Raw genomic sequence first — 9,985 nt, 5'->3', positions numbered from 1 at the left:
AAACTTGTCCTTGCCAAGGGTAGTTCCCTCTTCCCTCCACTTTGCTTGTAATAGTGCAAGTGTCTGTTTTTTTAAAAGAGTATCTTGATTTGGGTCTCTTTTCTCATAGTTGACAGAGGAACAAATAGAAATAGTATTTGCAACAGCAAGAACAACAATAATGCTTATTGCGGTTCTTATCTATTTTACAAAATTGAAACATGTTAAACTGCAGTTTGAAAGGTTATTTTCCATTTACAGTATTAGAAAATATTGGCTTTATTCAAAAAAAAAAAAAAAAAGAAGAAATGTTAACATGTGCATAATATCATGGTAACATTCATGCGACTCTAAGTGAGTGGAAAAAAAATATTACTGATAAATCAAACTGCATTTGTCTACTTGCTTTCTACTCTATCCCCCCAATCATGCAAAATTTCATATGCTTGTATTTGATATTTTCATGTTTTTACGCAACCTCTATAGTTACTATTTTTAATGACTGCAGACTACTGCATTTTCTTGATCATAAGATGCTACTGATTTTAAGGTACACCGTTGCTTTCTTAACAACTTTTCACAGAAGTGAAGTAATATTACCACTTTAAGTGTATACAGTGAATGGAAGATGCTGTCTAATTTCAGAAATGTTGAAAATTTACCAAAAAAGGATCTTAAAATTGAGAAAAATAAAATAGTTCATAGTATGTATATTTATTTTACATTTACATTTACTTTACATTTATATTCACATAATTTACTTTACTAAAAATAACCCTGCTGTGAATGTCTTTGTGCCTATAGCTTTTATCTTTTGAATTGTTTCTTTGCTGTAAAATCACTGGGATTCAGACAGATACTTAAAGCTTTTGAAGCATATTGCTGTTACGTTTTTTTCAAAAGTGTTAAACATGTTAGCCCATTGTCCAGAATGTATGCTTGGGTATTTGTGCTTAATTGTAACTCTGCTAGCATAAAGTTTTGTCAATTTTTGTTTGGTTTTGGTTTTTGCAAATTTTATAGTCATAGCTGTTTTATGCATTGTTTTCATTATTTAGAGGGCTTCCCTGGTGGCTCAGATGGTAAAGGATCTGCCTGCAATGCAGTAGACCTGGGTTTAATCCCTGGGTCAGGAAAATCCCCTAGAGAAGGAAATGGCTACCCATTCCAGTATTCTTGCCTGGAGAATTACAGGACAGAGGAGCCTGGAGGGCTACAGTGCGTGGGGTGGTATAGTTACACAAGTAGCGAACTGAGTGATGTGTCTAAACTGGTTAAAATGTATATTGCTGCTGATAAAGTGGTGGAAGATTGTCTTAGTCGAGCTTGTTCTTCAAAGTTCTGGTCTTTGGCTGTGGTGGAGGAGAATATTCAATTAATAGAATTATTGAAAAAGAAAATCAATTTTTGTTTCAAGACCAAATCTAAGTAGACTGTTACTATTTCCCAAGTCTTTAAAAAAATGTATTACAGTTTAACCTTGAAATTTTTAAGAATTTCTGTTGGGAACTTTGACATTGCTTGTTTCTGTTACAGACTGTGTAAAAATGAATTCTTTTTTTTTTTAATTAAGTAAACAGTTTATTTTTAAAAATTATTTTGTTGAAGTGAAATTGACTTACAGTGTTGTGTTAATTTCTACTGTACAGCAAAGTGATTGAGTCGTGCGTATATACATTCTTTTCCAGATTCTGTCTTATTGTAGTGTGTCACAGGCTATTGAATATAGTTCCCTGTGCTATACATTAGAACCTTGTTGTTTATCTGCTCTATATATAATAGTTTGCATCTAATAATCTCAAGCTCACAATCCACCCCTCCCCTAGCCCTCCAAACAGTTTTATTGTGGTATAATTTACATGCCATAAAACCCAAGCCTTGTAAGTGTGCATTTCAAGGAATTTTTAAAGTAAAGTTTTACAGTTGTGCAACCATCACCATAACCATTTTAGAAACTTTACGTTTCCCCAGAAAGTTCTCTTGTGCCCAATTGAATCAATCCCTGCTTCTACCTCCAACTGCGGGTGATCACAAATCTATTGTCCCTAGATATTTTAGGAAGGATTTGTTTTAATCACTTTGAATATGATAATAATAGCAACAAACATTCATGTATAGCATTTATCATGAGTTGAACAAAGATCTAATCACTTTGTATATGCATTGAATTCTCACAATGACCTCAAGAGATAGGTATTATTATTATTTGCATTGATGGAGGAGGAAATTGAGGCACAGAGAAGTTGACCTATTTAGTTAGTCAAAACGCTGGGATTCCAAGCCAAGTAGTCTGACTTAGAGCCTATTGTGTTAATCATCTCAAGTTACTTCCTTCTATCAGTGTAATGCACTGCAACGTATAGGAAGTTGGAGAGGTTGAAGTAGATGTTAGATCCTGGAGGACTTTCCTACTCTATGCTAACGAGTTCACTTTCCATGTCTAGAATGGGAAGATGAGATTTACTCTCTTGCCAACTAAAAGCACATTTTCCAGCTGTCTCTGCCTGTTGACTCAAGTCCTGAGCCAAACACCCCAGTGATATCTTTTGCCCTTGGAAGTGGTACCCTTTACCGTCTCCCTGGTGTTGTCAATGGGTGTCTCTCAGTGAAGCAGATGTTCGAAACACCGGGACTTGCTAAAATTGATGCAGACTTTCCAAATGCAGCAGCATCTGGGTATTTCTAGAACATTTTGTTTCTCTACCGGACAGAATGGTGAACTTTGAGTGAAGAAGGGTCTTACTGTTACTGGAACAAGCAAATCATTTCAACTAGCTGATTTAATTCAATTGTTCCATTGCTCCTCAGAATTGACCATTTTATGCATTTCTTCCATGCCTTTATATCACAGGCAAATATCTCCTCTGTGTCTGGTTGTCAAGAATTAGTATTATGTTTTATTTATCTGAATTTTACTCTGTTTGAGACATAATATTTTCCCAGTGATTAAGAACACAGGTTTCAGTGTCAGAAAGACCTGGATAAAATCCTAGCTCTGCCTTCACTTAGACAGGTTGTCCAATTTCCTCAGGTACTAAATGAGGGTAATACCATTTAGTAATACCATTTAGTAATGAGGGTAATACCATAATACCATTATGGCAAATACTACATTTGCCATAAGATTAAATAAAATTAATGCACTAATGCTTACAAGATGCACATCAGTACATGGTACATACTAAGCACTCAATAAATTAGCTACTACTACTATTATATAAGTAAAATTTTAGTAAAATATAATAAACATTTGGGTAAGGTCCAAAGTCCGATATTTTGGGGGGAATCCTTTCATCTTCTTCCTGTTTCTCTTTCTCCAATTCAGTAGCTCCCAGCTTCGCTCACTGTTTAATTCTGTGATCTCTCCCCTCTGAAAATTTCCTCTAGGACGTAGAATGAACTGATTTGATTTGTCTATGGATTTAAAAAATAATGTCACAGTTTTTTTTTGGCAAACATTGGCAAATGTTTTCATTTCTCCCATCTGGGGGTAGGATATGATATTTCTTGTTGTAGCTTCTGGAATTGTACCGAAGAATTGTGAAACAAGTGGATATGTTGGTAACAAGTGAAAATTTTAAACTTTGTGTCTAAAATCAGTTCAAAGAGAGAAGTCCCTTCTTTTAAAAAATCTTATTTATCTCTCTCTCTCTCTCTCTATATATATATATATATACACACACACACATTTTATATACACAGGCACAGATGCAGACACACACACACATATATATGCGTGTGTGCTCAGTTGCTAAGTTGTGTCCAGTTCTTTACAATACCATGGGCTGTAGCCAACCAGACTCCTCTGTCCATGAAATTTTCCAGGCAGGAATACTGGAGTGGGTTGCCAGGGGATCTTCCTAACCCAGGGATTGAACCCGAGTGTTCTGCATCTCCTGCATTGGCATGCAGATTCTTTACCCTTGAGCCATCTGGGAAGCCCACATACATATTCTGGAGTTGGGTGTCATTTCCTCCTCCAGGGGATTGTCCCAATCCAGAGATCAAACCCGCATCTCTTGTGTCCCCTGCATTGGCAGGCAGATTCTTTACCGCTAGGGCCACCTAGGAAGCTTGATCACACATTATATATACACATACACGCAGCTCTCTTCTTTTTAAAGTGAGACCCTGTTTCTGGATATTATCATTAGGAAAGGGCCCCTCCAAGGGGCTTCTCAACAGGAGGGATGGGATGGTGGATGGGTGAGCCCCAGAGTGTGGTAGTGGCTGTTACATTGGCTCATGTCTGAATGACCCCCAGCACCAAGTCCACAGCATCACTCTAGAACATCAAGTATCTAAACACCATTTCTATCCCCACATTTTTAACTAGTCTCCAGACTGTCCATATTTAGGGGAGGGGAGATGGGCCTCTGGAGTCTAACCAGTGGCTGCAGGTGTTTAGTGAAGATAGATAAGCGTTAAGGGAATAATGGAGACAACTCATTGATTGATTGATTGTTAACTGAGCAGGACCCTTCCCTTGAGACTTTATCTTGATGATGTCTCTCATGGGCAAGAGGCAGTGATGCAAATGGTGACAGAAAATTGACTCCATCACTGAACAGTTCAGGGGAAGCAAGAGCCCAGTATGATGGAGCAGATAACCTGGTTGCCAGGGTTTGTGAGATTCTGCCTGGGAATGTAGCAGTCCTAGCCTGCGGGCATTGGTCTGACAGTCACTCTCAGTGTTGTAGAGAGATTCTGAATGGTGGTTGCCAGACAATAAGAGTTCAGAGCATGTCAGCCCAGATGCGACTACCCCCAGAGGTGTGCTGACACTTGCAGAAAAGCATAGCAGTGTCCCTTTCCATTTCCAAGAGGTGTAGGGCTGTAGAATATCTCCAGGACATTTGGACTGGTACCAGTCACCCTGTCTGCTCACCTTTCTGCCATCATTACTTCTGAATCAGCTGAAATTTGAACTCTAAGGGGGAAATAAGTACTCCCCACTCACTCCACCCAAACAGGACTATAGTTATTTGAATTGTAAGAGGATTGCATATTCCTCCTCTTGGACTTGATGATTGCAGTAGAAAAGGATTGAGCTTATGCATATATGTTTCAGTTAAAGGGGGGTCAAGGGTGGGCAGCAGGGCAGGTCACTGGGACACCAATCTGGAAGGGACATATAAACAGCACTGGGAGTGAAGGGAAGGTGAGGTCTGGTTACCACAACTCTACTCAGGGCAAAGACTAAAATGTGGTTGGAAGGATTGGGCTGCTTGGTCTCAAGAGCCAATGGATGTTCCCTAAACTGCCTTCTGAGGAGGATGAAAGCAGTTAATTGGTGGGCTGAGTGGAATGTGGAAGTTCAGGTCAGAACTGAATTTCTGGGGATGTTATAGAAAGAATTGAACACTACTACCTGTTGGCCTCTTCCTGTCTGAAACTCTCTGTTATTCTTCTGGAATATTTAACCAACATTGCAATGCTTGTTGCTTCTCAGGGGACCCACATGACTTGATTCGGCCAGCCTAGTTGATGGGGGCCACCTCCTTTGCTTTCTGGCTGCCTCCTTGAAGCACTGCCTGTGTACTGGCCAGTTTCTCTGTACTCTCCAAACTGGGAAGAAACTGGTATAAATGGTTATGTGCAGGATTTTCCAAACTCATGATGGAATCTCTTTTTTTTTTTCTGTGACAATTAGGACTTAGTCTTTTGTGTACCAGGCTTGGTAGGAGTCTGGTCCTTAATTCCCAGAGCAGATGGTCTACGCCATTTATTTATTCATTTGAAAAGCATTTACTGGGCATTTGCAGTATGTCAGTTGCTGCTGTATGCTCCATCAACATTTTTGATGTTAGATGATTCTGGATAAATTTCTCAGTCATTCCCTAGACCATACTCTGGAAGACTTGTTTATGGTGATATTCTAAGTTTGTATCCGTGGCACTAGCCACTGATATTCTCCTAGGCACTCAAGATTAAAGCCTTAGAGTAATCACTAATGCCTTCTTTTTGTGAATATGTCATTGACTTTAATGATTTTTTCAAAACTTATCTTTAAATAAATGTTACACATTCCTTGTAGAAACATTAGAAAAACAAATGTTAGCTAAAAATGGGGGGAGGAAGTTATTTGCCATTTAAGACCAGTTGCCCGACTCTGATGTTTTTGTCTTTCCCTGTTTTCTAGTATCAGATCCCTTTTCTTGTCCCCATGGTCACCATCCAACACTCTCCATTGCTCGAATTCTCATACCTGAACAATGGCAATAGCTTCCTCCTGGGGCCTTAACTCTTCAGAGTTGTGTGTCCCTGAGGCCCACTTCTGTGAAGGTGTGGAATCATCTAGAGAACAGCATATGATCAAGAATGAAAGATAGATGCCTATATTTTGTCACCAAACTGTTAATACTACCTTTGCATCTCTGGTAGTTCTCTAATCATTTTAATGATCTACTGTTTCTTATGAACATGGATGTTTTGCTTCAGATCTCTGGGAGAAAATACCTAGGGGACAAATAAATTCTTCATTCCTTCAGATCCTTAACTTCTGCTTCTCTTGGCTTTCCTGATGGTTCAGCTGGTAAAGAATCTGCCTGCAATGTGGGAGACCTGGGTTTGATCCCTGGGTTGGGAAGATCCCTTGGAAGGGAATGGCTACCCGAAACCAGTATTCTGGCCTGGAGAATTCCACGGACTGTATAGTCCATGGGGTTGCAAAGAGTTGGATACTACTGAGCGACTTTCACTTTCACTTTCTTTTTCTCTTGGCTTCAGCACATCACATGGATTTATTCACACATGTTGCCTCCACTCCAGAGTCTGCCAAGGGCTGTCCCAGACTCTGGGATGGAGATCTAATGTGAGGACCATCTATGGGTGGGTACATTGTATGCATTATCCCTTATGTAGCCTTTACAATGGTGGTAGTTATATTACTTGCGTGCATGCTCAGTCACTCAGGCATGTCCAACTCTTTGCAACCCTGCAGACCATAGCCTACCAGGTTCCTCTGTCCATGGAGTTCTCCAGGTAAGAATACTAGAGCAGGTTACCATTTCCTACTCCTGAGGATCTTCCCAATCCAGGGATTGAACCCACATCTCCTGGGTCTTCTGCATTGGCGGGCAGATTCCTTACCACTGAACCACCTGGGAAGCTGGTGGTTATATTACTTGGCCCTGTATTAGGATGAGGTATAAAAAGGGGAAATGTGGGGGAAGGAAGGATAGATTAGAAGTCTGAGATTAACATATACATAGTAGTGTATATAAAATAGATAATCAGTAAGGACCTACTCTATAGCACAGGGAAATTTACTCAATATTCTGTAATAACTTATATGGGAAAATAATTTGAAAAACAATAGATACGTGTGTGTATAACTGAATCATTTTCTTGTACACCTGAAACTAGCAATATTGTAAATCAACTATACTCCAATATAAAATCGACATTAAATTTAAAAAAAGATGAGGAATAAGCACAAAGAGCTTCATGCTCTGAAGATCACAGTTTCAAAACCAAGTCTTAATGCCTGGTGAACTCTGGGTTGGGGAGAATCTTGGATGATCAGAAAACCCAAGGGGGCACTTCTGAGATAATCCCTTCCTGGGTAAGATTGTCTTTCTACCCTTTTTCTGGTAGTAAGTTTCATTTGTAGGTTCTGGAAACTGTCCCTTTAAATCCACTCAAATGTTTGAATAATGAAGGGGCCTCAGTGTTTTTTTTTTTTTAAAAGCTATGTTTCATGGAAGAAACCATTTGGGCCAGGAAAAAAACAAAACAAAACTGAAGAGCAAAATAATTCTCAGTGGATCTTTTCAACTATGGAAGATCCTCATTAACTCCTCAGAAAAATCAGAAGAGCTGATTTTGAGTAAGTCAGCCCCATGATACGGTCTTATATGAAGTTAGGTGCAAAATGGAAAAAAGCCTTTTATGTGAGGTGGTTCCATACAGTAGGAAAAACTGGGTAAATTTTGGTCAAAATTTTGGATAATTTTCTGGTCAAATTGGATAAATGATACCCACCTCAAATATACCAGGCAAAATTACCTGCCTCAGAGATCTATAGATTTTCACTGGAGCTGAAATAAGATGTTTGAGCTGTACTCTCCATAGCATCTAGCCCCATACCTATGACATGTGTTTATCTCACCCTGTCTAGTCTGGACTGTGCTATGAGAACAAATGGTACGTGAGCTTTGTCCTTTCTGTAGAAAACCACGTTCTCACAGAGATATCTAACGTATGACAATCCAGTCTGTTTAGCCCAGTAAATGTTCAATACACATTTTTCATGGTGAGTCAATGTGGGCATTTCCTTACTATAGCCTTCTTGGTCATTCTGTCTGGACCTTTTGGAGAACCATGGGTGACCACATGGTGTTATTTCATTTTCTCTCTCCCCTTTTTCCCTGATAAGCGTCTCTGTTTGTTTGAAAAGCCTTCATTTGTGTCTCATTTTTCTTTCATAGTAAGTATAGCATGATTTTAAAGTTCCACATAAACTCTTTCACTAAGACATCAAACCCCCATTAACAAAAGTAAACTCAAGGATGATGAGATTAAGTAACTGGTCATTAACAAAGCCAAGATTTAGTATCAGGATTGTCTGATTCTAACCAATTTTTCTTTTTTTTTCCCTCCTCTAAGGAAAGACCCTAGTACATTCTGGTAAAAATTGTTTAATGGGGTAAATAAACCATTATTTCCATCAGTGAAATTCAGCTTGGTTCTTCCTAAACTGACTAGGTACCAGCATCCTCTGCCCAGGTGCCAGCATCCTCCATGTCCTGTGTAGGTATGGACAAGCTGTTCACTCTGGTGTGGCTCTAGCTCTGTGTTGCTGTGAGGTATCTGGGCTGTTAAGACGGTGGGGAAATCCCAGGAGGGTCTGAAGCCATTTGTTTATTGTGAGTCTGGTCCTGTCCTGGGGGGCCAGTCTCCTCTCTCTGCAGACTAGATCCAGTCCTCTGGGGAGGGGGCCAGGGCAGTGAAGACTTCCTTCCCCCTGGGCTCTTGGATTTGCTGCTAACAGAAGGAACACTTGGAGTTTTCTGTGATCATGACTGGGATTCTCTTTCTCCTCTGGCCCTCTGGGTTGAAGGCACAGACTTGAAGATTCACAGTTCAGAGCCATTCAGGTATGCTGTTTATCCAGAGTGAGGGGCACAGTGCCTGGGGCTTATCTCAATCTTGAGTCCCCTGACTCTCCTGTAATTTTTGCCATTTAAATATTTTTCCTTTTCCCCTCTTTACTTTTCTGCTTTCAAAGCTTTACCTCCTTGGTCAATTATGGCAGGAGAATTAAGGGTTAGCATTCTAGTACTACATGCCCACCCCCGCCCCACCCAGCACTCCTGCTTCTTGTCCTGTGGCTCACAGAAATGGCCTTGGCTTTATTTCTGATATATATTCTTGCCATATTTATATTACTTTATTATTCTTTGCATTATTAAAATTTAGTTACTATTCAAATTTCAGAAAAATATTGGCTTAAAACAAAAAAAATTTAATCTTTCACAAAGAGGAGGAGAAAAAAATGGCCTGGGATGGGGAGCCATCCACATGCTGTGGACAGCTGGAAGATTTGAAGGGAGAGACTGAGAAGGTGGCACACTCCAGTCAAGTGTGGAGCGATGCAGAAGAGTCTCGAAGTCTTTGTCTTCACCATCACATAGCTGTCAGGTGGAGTCCATCTCATACCTCTTGTCTCACGTAATTACGCATGACCCATCTCTTAGGTTTTGATGCTCTTCTCCTCTCTATTGCCCAAACCCTCCAAAGACCTTTCTAGAACACCCAATTCTGTAATTGTGTCTGCTTAATCTCTATACACAGGGCAAGGTATTGAAGGTGTGTGTAACCCACACCCCCACACCGCCTCAGCTTCTCTAAATCCTTTGGAAAATAATGTGAAATAACGCTGTTGTTTTCAGGGAGGCATGTCATTTGTTTTACCGGTCTGTAGTTGATTAATTTGCAAATGATATTCCCAATAAAGTGCTTAGAAGTAGATAATTACAACTATATTAACAGTTCCCGGGGA

The sequence above is a fragment of the Bison bison genome, unplaced genomic scaffold (assembly GCF_000754665.1).
Source record: "Bison bison bison isolate TAMUID 2011002044 unplaced genomic scaffold, Bison_UMD1.0 scf7180017864136, whole genome shotgun sequence".
Classification (NCBI taxonomy): Eukaryota; Metazoa; Chordata; class Mammalia; order Artiodactyla; family Bovidae; genus Bison; species Bison bison.
Note: the sequence above shows the minus strand (reverse complement) of the source record.